The sequence below is a fragment of the Sebastes fasciatus genome, chromosome 12, assembly GCF_043250625.1.
Source record: "Sebastes fasciatus isolate fSebFas1 chromosome 12, fSebFas1.pri, whole genome shotgun sequence".
NCBI lineage: Eukaryota > Metazoa > Chordata > Actinopteri > Perciformes > Sebastidae > Sebastes > Sebastes fasciatus.
The window spans coordinates 16593833-16607614 of record NC_133806.1 but is presented as its reverse complement, the minus strand read 5'-3'; the positions used below and the strand labels follow the sequence as shown (position 1 = coordinate 16607614).

General features: G+C 43.0%; 1 protein-coding gene across 1 annotated transcript in view; it reads left to right on the top strand.

Moving 5' to 3' along the window:
* Positions 1-13782, top strand: part of efna3b (ephrin-A3b) — a 91204-nt gene that overhangs the window by 14280 nt on the left and 63142 nt on the right. The window contains exon 2 of the mRNA XM_074653602.1: positions 491-583. The gene's annotated coding sequence lies outside the window, so the exon portion shown is untranslated. The remainder of the gene's footprint in view (positions 1-490; positions 584-13782) is intronic.

Genomic DNA, 13782 nt, shown 5'->3' with positions numbered 1-13782 from the left:
GTCTTAATTTACTAGGTGGCATTTTATTTTACATTTGGCTGTGAATATCTCTGGGCTTTACTCTTCAGCGTGGACATTTTTGCCTCTTCATGCTCGAGGAGAGGACCGTATATTAATAAGTGGTTTTGGACTTAGTTCAGCTCTGTACTTAGAGTGCCTCAACACACATACACACAAACACACACACACACACACACACACACACACACACTGACACTACCATGTCATACACAGGAGGTAGCTGGCACTATACGCTGCTACTAATTGAATCACGTATTACATTTCCTGGAGGATTAGTTTAGCCTGAGAGACTGGTGTGACTGCATGCATGGGCTGTAAGACAGTTGGTGTTTGTGCATCTGTGTGGTTGTGTGTGTGTGTGTATACTGTGTATTCATTGGGATGGAGAACCTACATATCAATTATTCATCTTGTTTGCTGCTCAATCAGATACTCAGGAATCCATCTCTCTCCTCTCTCTCACCTGCAGGGATTACAGGAGGTGCGGTGATGGGACACACTACGCCGCTTTCACAGTGAATTAGCATGCTGCTGCTGCTGCTGTTGTGCTGCTGGCCAGGAGGTATGTGCCACAATGGTTACAGATGGAAGGCAAGGAGACCATCATGGTTTTACTGGGTGATATGCTGTTGAAATTGAGTCCCCGCTGACTGTGGATAACCGAAGGAATTTCAACCTCCGCGACCTATCGGGGTGCATATAAATAATAAAAGCTAACCCATGAAGGGCACTGCAAACTGCAGAGGAAGTGTTGGAACAATAATGCGAGCCTTGTTAGCTGATGAAATTAAATGATTTCGGATCGACGTTAGTTTTAGAACAGTATCTTGCTAAGTGGGGCCTGCAGATGGAAAATCCTCACGCAAGTGTCACTCAACCGCATCTACTTTACACTGATCCAAATGTGTTATAAGCCATCCTTAAGCGCTGCAAGGCTGTACTTAAGCACAGCGGTGCTCTGAGCTAAATGCTCTCAACAGACTTCTGACATGCTCACAATGACAATGCTAACATGCTATTGTTTAGCAGGTATGTTTAATATGTCCACCGTCTTGGTTTAGTGTGTAAGCATGCTAACATCAGCTAATTAGCACTAATAAAGACCTGGTTGATGGGAATGTCCTTAGTTTTGCAGGTATTTGGTCATAAAAGAAAGAAGAAAGAAATTGAACTAATGACGGCATAAGATGAAGACAAATCCTCCTCCAGGGATCATGCATATCTGTACCAAATGTTGGCAATCCATCCAATAGTTCATTAGAAAACAAAAGTGTCAACCTTATGGTGACGCCAAAGAAGGATACATTGTTTGGGAGCCATAACTGCCAACCAGTGGCGGACTCAGGCTGTCTGAGGGGCAGGGGCGGAAAACATAAAAGGGTCACCAGCGCGCAGAAACTTACAGTATATAGGGCAGCCTATATGGCACTGCATAACATTGTCTCCAGTTTAAGGACACCCATTAGTGCATTGCATCTACTCCTTCTCCACTGGAAGGGCACTCTAGAGGGCACTTTATCATGTTTTATCTACCATAGACGCATCCAAGAGGACCCTTTTGTTGCATTTCTTTCGAAACCCTGTGTCCCCCAGTGCTGCCAGTCCATCTAGTAGATGTTGAGATATTTCACCAAATAAGTGAGAACTTTGACCTGCTGGGGGCCCTATAGGGAAACAGGGATCACCAGTAATTAGAGTGTATACTGTATAGGTAGGGACCTTGAATTTATAGCAAATGGCATTGCAATCCATCCAACGGTTGTCAAGATATTTCAATAGTAAACCTTGTGGTGACGCTAGAGGAGAAGTCGGGGGATCAACAAAGTCATTAAGGATTCATGAGAATGAGGACAGTGAATGTCTGTACAAAATGTCATCATGGCAATCCAATCAAAAGTTGTTGAGATACTTCAGTCCGGATCAAAGTGGCAGACCAACCAACAGACTGACATTGTCTTCCCTAGAGCCAGTTCGCTAACATGGCTAACAATGATGGACAAATCTTCAACATCTATAGGTAGAATACTTAAAATGATTGAGTTCTTCCCCTCTTTGACCTTTGAATCAGCCTGACATCACTTACATTTCTCCAGTGTTTTGGTAGTGTCTGGTTTGTTTATGTTATGAATGAAAGTGTAGTTGGTGCATTCCCATGTTATACAGTAGGAACTCGTTAGTAGGCTCCAACTGTGAGTATGCTGTGACCTTTGACCTGAGTCTGGAGCTGCAAACTGTTCCGAGTCAAGATGCATACATTTACTGCAAATCCCCCCACCCCTCAGCTTGTTACTGTGGTCTTTGCTTTCAGGGACAACACAGTGAAGCTCACTTTGCTGTCCTTTGCAGCACGAGAGAAATAACTCGTTATTCTTCTTTCTATTGTTTTTATGTAGAGATAAAACTTTGCAGATTGTAAACAGTAGTCTTTCAGTGTGGGACATTTTTAAATCCAGAGGTGATGTCCTTTAGTGTTGCAAACTGTGAAGTCCCCCTCCACTGAAAAAATGTGTTTTGCTAATTGTTACTTTGCTTGTGCAGAGTATGACACTAGAAGGCTGTTTTCACATTCATCTGCTGAAAGTGTCTCTGTGCTCACCTTAAATCTCACTTTAACATGTGTGACAGTTTGGAAGTCAGTGTAACACAAGTGTGATGTCACATACACACTTTGAATGAATGAACACTTTTCAGTGAAGTAGGAGACATCTTGTATCCAGCAGTCAAACGTTCAAAATGAAAAATGTCAGGCAAGTTTTATCTATAAGTTTATAAGTTTTTTTTTATACCATACTGAATTATTAAGTGAATACTGAAACTCCCAGTCAATGTGAACATATATAGTATATAATGTACATAAGTGTGTAGATAAGGGGCTAAACTTGTACTTGATTCGTGTAAGTACATTACTGCAATCACTTGCATTGTGAGCACACAGTGTGTATGGTATTATTTTTGCTTCATGCTGTGTAGGTATGCACACTAATGCCAGGAACAAGAGCTGGCATGTACCACCCTCGGCTCCATCCAAACTTATCCCTCATCACTCCCTCTCCATCCCTGTGGTCTCACGAGGGGAGAGAGATGCAGACGACAACAGTGACAGGCTGATCTGCTACTCGGTAAGAGCAGGGGGATGAGGGATGAGCTGGAGGAGGACAGTGAAACGATAAAGAGGACAAGAGTAGTGCTCAGAGCCTGTGTGTAAAAAAGAGAGAGAGAGAAGGAGGAGGAGATAAAGCTAGATAAGAAGAGGTAAGTGGTTTACAGTGCTGTGTATACTGTATGTAGGAGGAGCAGCAAGACTACAGGAGGCATTGACTGGCTTGGCGAAACAATAAAAATAGTGCTGACATGGTACAGTTAATGTGTGTGTGTGTGTGTGTGTGTGTGTGTGTTTGTCAGCACGTATAGTGGGAGAGTGGAGATGAAATCCTTCCCGCAGCAGTGATAAAAACAGAAGGAATGATGTGACGATAAAGAATAGAAATCAAAGTGAAGGAAGAAGGGAGAGCACAGGTTGCTTCGATTACGATTCCAGATGTTAAATCACACCTATTTAGTTAACTGCTGATGGGATCGATGGGGGCAAGATTGAGCAGGGAAAGATGGAGAGAGGAAAAAGTGTGGGATGAAAAGTGGCGGGGGCATGCGGGGAGCAACGTGAGAGGGAAATATGGTTGCCGTGCAAAAGCGAGAGCAGTGGTGAACAGAGGTAAAGAAGGAGGGAGAAAAGAGGGATGGAGGGCTGCGATGATGGATGTGCTGCTCTCGTTTCGTGCCCCCTAACGAAGACTCTAATTAGTGTTTGTGTAATTCCACACTGTCTCCTCCGCCTGCTCATCTTAATTAACTACATTCATCTTCCCCTCCCTCCATCCATCCCTTTCTCTCTCGCCCCACCTCCCTCTGCCCTCCTAAAATAACATACTGACTGTCTGAACCCCACCTGGACCAGACCTGCTTTTACTTACTCACTATGTCTCCCTCCCTCCCTTCCTCCCTGCCACTCGCTTTTACTCCCCCCTTTCTCTCCATCCTTTCACTGTTCTCGTTCCCTCCACCATCTGATGTCTCTCTCCCCTCTGTTTTCTTCCCACCTCACCTTGAAAAAACTCCTCTCTTTTTTTCTCCAGCTCTGTCTCTCTTGCAGCTGACTCTGTTAGTGCTTGGCTGGCGTAAAAGCCTGCCCACCCCTGTGAGTCTCCAGAGCCGTGTATTGTGACGGCCCATTTAGTCATTCTGGTCATTAGTTTCATCAATAGGCTCAAGATGTAGCTGCGACGCCACCAGAAATACCTGGCTACTCCATATTAGTCATACATTAAAGCCAAGTGACAAACCGAAACAGCAAGACGATAAATTCAGCAGTAACGCTGAAACAAATTGAGGACAACACGACGCAAACAAACGTGGAAACAGCCGCACAATCACTACTTCAGCTATATGAGGACCAATTGGGTTTAGGGGACAGCTACACAAGTTGTTTGAATGGCAGTCAGAGGAGGAGGAGAGATGGTGGAGGCTGTGTGAAGTGCATTTACAGATGGAGATGACAGGGCTGTTGATGACTGGTCTGTATTGTGTTATTGTGGCGAGCTGCCTGCGGATGGATCGGAGTACCTGCCATCATTTAGCCCCACAGTCTGAAATGGCTTTTCCTGCTTTCAGCCTTTCAGCAGTCAGTCAGTGTGATAAAGGACTGCTGGGAGTCAGAGCCTCTGTTTCACGGACACACACACACGTGCGCTCGCACACATGCATACACAGTCGTAAATGTTCTGCACACATGGGCACACAAACCCAATCAGACGAGATGCGGCGGGGGGCCCTTAGCGCTCACTGTTGCACAAATCAGGTGCCATTCAAAGTCGGTACAAGAGAATAAAAAAACATTTGTATTAATGTCTTGTATTGTATGTGTGTGTGTGTGTGTGTGTGTTCCACGTGTGTGCATGTTAACATGTTTGTGTATATGTGCTGATGCTCTGGACACAGCGGTAAGCTCCAGTTTGCTGAGAGCAGCAGAAACTGGGTTTTCATCCTCTTTAGTTTGGACACCAAAGACACACATACATCCATAACGCACCATCACAACCCAGAATGCATTTCACCCTGCAAATTTGCCGGCCCAGATAACCATCATATTGCCCAAATGGAGAAAAGACACACACACACATGCTACATTGATGGCAAGTACAAGCCAATCGGTCCCACCTCCCGCCGAGGGTCAGAGGTTAATCTACCAGGGTTTCACCTGACAGCATTTCCTCGCAGCGGCCCGAGCAGAAGGACGAGAGGGTGGCCGAGAGCATCGAGCAGATAGAGGTAGAGCGAGGGAGGAGGAAGCAGGAGCAATAGGGCGACAGAGATAGCAGTGGAGACAGAAATAAGGGGATTGAGATAGAATGACAAAGAGGCAGCCACAGGCAAAGAGAGAAAGAAATGAAGAGAGGGAAAGAAAGCAACAGAGATACAGGCGTAGAGGACACCGACTGTCAAAAATCTCCCATCTGTCCTTTCAACTTCCTTCACAGATATGATGTCACCATCAGATGCCCCAAGAAGCCGTCCTCGGGGGCGGAAGGGGCACCTTTAGGCATTGATCTCAGATCAGCTTATCCTCTGGAATACCTAACCTTTAACAATAAAAGGAAAATGCAAATCTGACCTTAGATGACAGTGTAAGTTAAACCTTTTTCCCACTCTCCTAATCTGGGAGCCCACTGGGCTCGGCGTCACCTGTGCTGCTGCTGCGGCTGCTGTGGCTGATGAAATGTAGATCTGTTACAAAGAGCGGGTGGCAGCTGGCTTCTTCAACCTGCACCTGTTCCTCTTCTATGTGTGCGCATGTGTGTGTTATCTGTGTACCCGTAGGGCGGGGGAGGGGCGGTTCTTGTGTGTGTGTTTGTCTCTCTGTGTGTGTGTGTGTGTGTGTGTGTGCGTATACCTGCTGTCTTCAGTGTTTCTGTGCTGTCTGCAGAAGTACACTCGCGGGGGCTAATACAGTGCAGAGACTTGTGATATATGAGGCGTCAGGAACATTTGTCTAAATAGCCCCAAAGCCCAACCACTCCTATACACACGCTTGCAGCAGTGCACATACACACACACACACTCAGACATACACATGCACACGCACACTAACTATCTTCTTAAGTGGCCTAAACTTTTTACATTCTTGCCAGGTCTGTAATTTGCACAAACGGTTGACAAAATAAAAAAAAAGACATGAATAAATGAGTATAGAAACATGACAAAGATGCTTACAGATGTACTGCAGAATACAATTAAGCAATTAACTTAATTAATCATGCCGTAAAATACTGAGCAAGCCCAGTTGACATCGATGGGAGTGGTCTCTTCCAGGGTGACGAGGCCGACATCTTTTGTGTCATTTGTTAACAGTCAATGTAGTGAAGAGCCAACAGCATGATTTTGGATTGAGTTGATTAGAATCTTTGTTTTTCTTCTTCTTATTAAATTGTTTTAACGCCACCAATTTCATTAACGCACTGACACACTGACAGCTGTTGTTGGGTTTGAGTTTGACATGTTATGATTTGAGCATAATTTTATGCTAAATGCAGTACCTGTGAGGGTTTCTGGACAATAATTGTCATTGTTTTGTGTTGTTAATTGATTTCCGATAATAAATATATACATACATTTGTATAAAGCAAGCATATTTGCCCACTCCCATGTTGATAAGAGTGTTAAATACTATGCAAATCTCCCTTTAAGGTACATTTTGAACAGATTAAATTACTCAAATTACTGAACATTTCACCATGTCTCTGCAGGACACACTAGAGCTACAGGAATACATAATTCGAGCCACATCACAGGAAATTTAGTTAATTTTATTGATGTTAACACAAAGTTTTGGGTCGTGTCTAGAAGTTGCGAAAACATGCAAAAATTCTTGCGAGACTCGCTGCCCGACGACCTATCCTAACCTTAACCATTCAAGGTTAACGTCTAACCTCAACCATCTCGCGAGAGTTTCACAACTTGTGGGTTAACTTCTAGAACGACCTAAGTTCTGTCACGTTCTCACATTCTCTTTGGCGTCACCTAAGGTGATAAGTGATGATTGCAGGTGTGTTTTTGGATCCCACTTCGTTATGATTTTTCCTGGGAATGTCGCCACAGACACCCAGTTCGTAATCCTGCCAATGCAAGGGCTTCCATCAGTAGGCTCAATCATTGTTGGTAGATGGTGACTTAACAGACATTTATTTAAATGAAATTCTAGAATTGGATTTTAAAGTTGTTTTTTTTCATAGTTAATATGAAGTTGTTATCAAACTGTTTAATTGGTTATTTGTACATGTTTTAGTTACAGTATCCTCTGTGTGTCAGTCAGTTAGCTCAGTTTGTGTGAGTCAGATGTTCCTTTCTTTTTCCTATGGGGACTCATGGTTGCCCAATACCTTTGTGTCCATGTGTGTTGCATATGGTGTGATCTATCACAGTCTCTCTTTGGTATAAATCCATCCTTATGTGAGAAATGTTATTACTGGTATTGCAGTGGTAATTAAAAGTATGAACTATGCACTATGAAATTATGTTACTCACTTTTAGTAGGTGAATAATCACCTCAGTAAACACATTAACTGCATGCTTTAGTCATTCATTTCTTTTAGAAAATGCTTTCATGTACGATTCATCTGTCCAATATTTCGTATTTATGCGCTAAAAATAGATTTATATTATTTTTAAAAGGATGAGTAAACTCATATTTGCCTTTCAGAATGCAAGTCGAGTGTGTTCGGATACTTTATAGCACACAATACATCCCCAGTTATTACCGCAGCCCTCCTTCTTCCTCATTTTCTTTCCTCTTCAGCCACTGTAAACTCATCTCTCCCTTCACTGATGCGCTCTGTCTGATTTATGTCAAGATTTTTGGTTTAAAAAATGCAGAGTAAGTGAATACAGGTCTTTGTGTGTGAGAGTGATAGCGAGAGAGAGATTTGCAATTGTGTGTCATTCTCTGTGTGCAATGCTTGTCAGATATTTCTATCAATGTTAAAATGATACACTTCTTCGGCTTAGCTGGAGATTACGATTCCCTACAGGGCTGCACAGCCTGAATTAATTAAAACGTGCATTTATTTATCCAAAAAAGAGACATAAAACATCATCTTGACGCTTTAATAGCAAATGACGGAGGCGGAGAGAGTGTTGACTCATCACCTTGAGTGTGGATTTGTGTGTCTCCTTATACCATTTCAACTTTTCCGTACTTTGCTCGCGTGCTTTCCTCAGAAATCAATCAACAGTGGTTCCCCGCATTAAAAATAATGTCTGAAATGGGAAAGTCAGCAGTTTTGTGGGGTTTTTTTTGGATCAGCACCGGCCTCCTCTCGTTGAAACTCGGGATCATCCTCTCGCAGCTACACCGACACCGACTTCTGATGTGGAAGTTAAATAAATAAAATCATTTCTCCATGGTAATTTTCGTCAAACCTGCCAAATGCAGCCTAAATATTTGACATGGAAGGAGAGAAGATCAGTGAGAAGTGAGATCAAAGGAGGGGTGGGGGGAGTGTGTATGTGTGTGTGTGTGTGTGTGAGTGTGTGAGTGAGTGAGTGTGTGTTGGGAGGGTGTGCAAGTAGTGATGAAACGTACTCTGCAGTGTGATATTTTCAACACCACCAAATTCCGCTCCATCTCCTCCACACATGGGAGTAATCTAAACTCAAAGCAACGTTAGTGTGTGTTGGTCTCCAGCCAGGAGCGACTATTCTTCATATTCCTGTCACCTACTCCTCTTCTTCACCTTCCTTCCTCCTGTCTCCAAAACAACACACACACACACACAAAACGATTGTATTTGTCTTTATCAGTCCCTCCATTTTCCTCGCCCCTCCTTGTGTTCGGCCTCCTTCGTTCAATATTTCATGCCGTTGAGAGCGTATCTATTCTGAGCTCTCTCTCTCTTTCTCTCTCTCTCTATACATGCCCTCTCTTCCTCCATCCCTCCTCTCTCCACACATCACTCTTGCTGTCCTCTCCCTCCTTCTGCACCTCTATAAATCTCTCTCTCTCCCCCTCACTCTCTATATCTCATTGCACTCCTAATGTTCTGTGCCCAACTCTTTCTCCCAACTCCTGACTTCTTTTCCACCCTTTCATTTCCTCTTCCTCCCCCTCCTCCTCCTCCTCCTCCGTCCCCTCTGCCGGCTCAGTTTGCGTGACTGTTCAGAAGTACCAGCTCCTCTTCTCCTTCCCTTAACCCCTCACTCCTCTCTGCTCTTTTCCCCCCTTGGATTCCTCTCCAACCAAAACACAGAGAAAGCCCTGTTCTCTCTTTTTGCACCTCTTTCGTTTTTCTTACATCCCCCCCTCCCCGCCTCCCTCCCTCCCCTTCGCCGTTCTCCTTCTCCCCTCCAATCTTAGTGGCACCTCTCCTCCTCATCCTCCTCCCTCTTTTTTCCCCTCCTACTCAGCTCCATCCCCCCCCTCAGTCTCCTCCTTGCTCTTAGCCTATACCAGTGTTGTTTTAGGCACAGCAGTGAAAGGTAAACAGAGAGATTGAAAATTCGTGTCAGTCAGTCGGGTGAGAGAGGGACAGGGAGGGAGGGAGAGCAGCAGAGGTGGTGAGGGAGCGAGAGGAGGCGGGGGGAGTGTCAGTACAATTTACTAACACAACAGTGAACAGCGAAGCAGGCCAAGACACAGAGCGAGCGGGAGGCGGAGTGAGAAAGAGACTCACGGTTTCAAGAATGCCATTGAAATGCAGCACACATGCAAGTGTACAAAAATATAAATTGTTTACTGTACATTTACATGACGTTCGTGTACATGCAAGGGTCCTGCTGAATTCATATGTGCACTGTTTACTTCCCGGGGCCCCAGAGAGGGATGCAAGGCCTATAGGGGCCTAATATCCAATTATCAGTGCTATGAGAAAGCTCCGATTAGATTTCGAGGTTGCAGAAAGGAGCACTTGACAGATGTGTTGTTGGCCGGCTCTGGGTTGGAAATGTCATAAGAGCCCCAGTGTCACCGCATGCAGTCGGCCCCGAGGTCGTTTCTCATAATAACCCCAATACAAAAGTAATCCGATAGCACTGCAGCCCACGCCTGGAAAATCCAACCTGGATGATTAGAATTGACAGCGGCGTTTGTTGAGACAGAACATGTCAGCGTCTGTTTCAAAGAAAGCGAGAAGTGGATTTTTTTGTTATTCAAAAAAGGCACCAAATCTCAGCTTCCGTCGGGGTTCGATTTCCAACTTTGTCCTCTTGCACCTGATTTACAGTCTCCTTTAAAATGTAGCCACACGGTATATTTACAACCGGCCCCTTGCAGCCGCTATACAGTCAATCATCCATGCTCTATAGGCTGGGATTTGAAGGGTCACTTCACCAAAAACACATTTCCTCACTTAGTTCCAGGGGGATCTAGCCATGCAGATAGTTTCTGTCTGTGACTGCTGCCTTCCCAACACAAGAGAGGTGAATGTGATTTCATCTGTGCTACTCACTGGAATAATAATAATAATATTAATAATTATTAATTATTTAAAAGACGTTTTATAGGTGTGATATCACTTTCTTAATTATTCTGTAGCTTTTGACCATATTCCATGGCCTTCTTCGGTGGATGGAACTTGTTCATGTGTCCTCACATGATCAAAGACCAGACCTTTGGTTGCATGATAACAAATGGTCTACAGGTAGTGGTCTAGTTTTCATGTGACAGAACAGCTATGCTCAAAGGTAGTGACATAGAATAAAAAGCGGGAAAGACCATGTATGGCGGGCGGAAGCAGGAGGGATGAGTGGTGGATGAGTCCAACAAACACAGGACTTTAACCAAGAGACTGGTGTTCCAGATCGGTATTTTGTTTTGTAAGTTGCATTAATGACGTTTGTGACGTGTTTTCCGTACTTATCAGACATTGTTTCCGTATGTATTTTACTCAGTTTACGTACTTATTCTAAGCCCAACCATGACTTTTTCCTCAACCTAAGTATGTGGTTTTGTTGCCTCAACCTAACTGTGCGTTACCATATTGTTGCATGGCGTACAAATGACACGTGAAAAGGCTAAAATGCGTCGTCATGACACACAGAATGTAATGTCTTTGTGCTATTTATACGCCTTCCCGTAAGACCGGGTTGGACAGAAGGTCACATGGTGACACCTGAGCAAGTCCCATTTGCCAAAGAAGAAGACAGTGAAGGCTGTGATCGAAAGATAGTCAGTAAAAGCTAGTAAGTGAATCTTGAGTTGAGATAATTTTGTCAGTGATATGTGTTCCCATTCTAAGGTCAAGAATGAACTTCCTCGCTCATTTTGATAAAGACTCTCTGGTGATTCTGGAAAGTGATGTTTCTCTTAAAGGAATAATTTGACAGCAAAGAGCGCGGCTAGCTGTTTCCCCCTGTTTACATTCTTTATGCTAAGCTAAGCTAACTGGCTGTAGCTTCATATTTAATGGACAGAGTGGTGTCATCTTCTCAGATAACTCCCAGCAAGAAGACGAATAACCCAAAATGTTCACTTTTCCTATAATATATATATATATTTTTTATCTTTTTAATGTTGTGACCAGCAAAAGTGAAATGGCTTAATCATAAAATATGTATATGTTTGTATGTACATATATATATGTGCATATCTGGACATGTATATTTAATTGTACCAGGTGTTTGACTGTGCTGCTGTGATACACGATGCAGCATAGCGATAAACAGAGATACAACACAAGAGACTATAAGCAGAAATGATAGACGGCGGAGCGAGGAGAGGAGACGAAGGAGGAGTGCTCATTAAAAAAGTTGCATGTAACGGAGAGAGATGGAGAGAGAGGCAGAGGAGACAGGTCGACCACCAGAGACAAAGCCAACTAAAGACAGAGGCAAAACAGCCGAGCCAGGTAGCAGAGGATCACCGCAGAGTGGAGAAAGTTTGCATCGGAAATGGGAGAATAAAGTGAGGAAGAAGAGGGCGAAAAGAGCGAGAGACGGAGGGGGGATTAAATGGACAGCTCATGAGAGAGGTGGAAGGACTGGAGAGGACAGAGGGATTCCCCGATGGCATCTCATCTCACTCTCTTTCTTGCTCTCCTTCTCCCTATTTCCCTCCTTTTTTCTCCCAATAAATCATTCTGACTTCTCCTTAACCAACTCATTCCCAGCAGGCGGCAAGAAAACTGTAACAATCTTTCTCCTATCTGCTGTCTCTCTTTTTTCTCCCTCCCTCCTCCTGTCTCTTTCCCTGTCTGGCCTGCTCCTCTCTCTCTCTCTGTGTGTCTCTCTCTCTCTCTCATACACACCTTTAGATGCACAGTTTGTGGCAGTGGAGGTGACAGAGGGGGGCAAATTACTGAACATTTCACCATGTCTCCGCAGGACACACTAGAGCTACAGGAATACATAATACGAGCCACATCACACTTTCACGAAAATAACTCTAATTCTATTATAACTTAATTGTTTTAGTAAATTTTAGATGTGAAACTTAATTTATGGGAAGAATTTGCAAAAATAAAACAGCAAGTCACTTCTGGTTCATCCAAACTTAGATACTGTAATATATATAGGGATGCACCGATCCGGCTTTTTCAGTCCCGATAGCGATACCGATACCTGGTCTTTGGGCATCATCCGATACAGAGTACCGATACCAGCTTCTGATTAATAGGCTGTATACCTCATTGTGTGGAAGTGACTGGGATCATTCATTTTTGTGTAAGGCAACATCAGACTTGACTTAAACACTACTTTCCTATAACTTTGTAAACCAAAATGTGACCAAAAAATGTATTTAAATGTTCTTTATTATTAAAATGATAAATCGTACACAAACAACTTGGTGGAAAATTTTCTAAATTTCTAGGAATTACAATTCATGTGTAAACCCTTTTAATGCGGCAACAAATAAAAGTGGGACACCAATAAGCTCCAGTGGGTGTAGGTCTTCCTCAAACAAATACAAGTCAATGATATTTAATGTCTTTCTAATATGCCCAAATGCTTCAAAACTAGTATAGTCTTTATTCATTATTCTTCATTCATGTATCATTATTCATAGTCTTATTGTTTGTTTGATGTTGTTCGATTCTCCATGTAACATCCACACCTATAGGTTTTGTAACAGCAATAACATAGTCAGTGGTAAAATTACTGAACATGGGATTGCACATTTAATTTGAATGTTTCCTACATATTAATTAAGGTGATTTTTTTAGGCCTTTTAACAGACTTTTCAGTGTCCCACATTTTGGATATGACTGTCCCACATTAGAAAAAATCAAGATTAGTCTGAGAAAACTTGGCATTAGAGTACTAACAATTTCTTCTATGAGTGTGATATCTGCATTTTTTTTTTATTGATTAGGACACATCCTGGGGATTTCGGAGTGCTACTGGGTTTGGATTTAATTGGCTTCATATCACAATATATTATAGAAATCTGAACAAAATTTCCCACTTTAGGCTAATTCACCCTATATAAACATAAAATTGTGTAGAATGAATCGGCCCCATTGTCACCAATATCCGATCCAGCTATTTGAATCGGTATATCAGTGCATCCCGATATCATTGTGAGCCTGCTGTATAATATACAGCTTGTTTATATTTTCTTTATGGTGGTGGATACATGAGAGGACATGCGCGTATGTGTGTGCGTGAGCATGTGTGTTAATTCGCTGCAGCTATAAGAGAATTGTGCATGATAATAGTGCTGTATTTTTATTTTATTTTATTTTATTTAACCTTTATTTAACCAGGTTAGTCCCA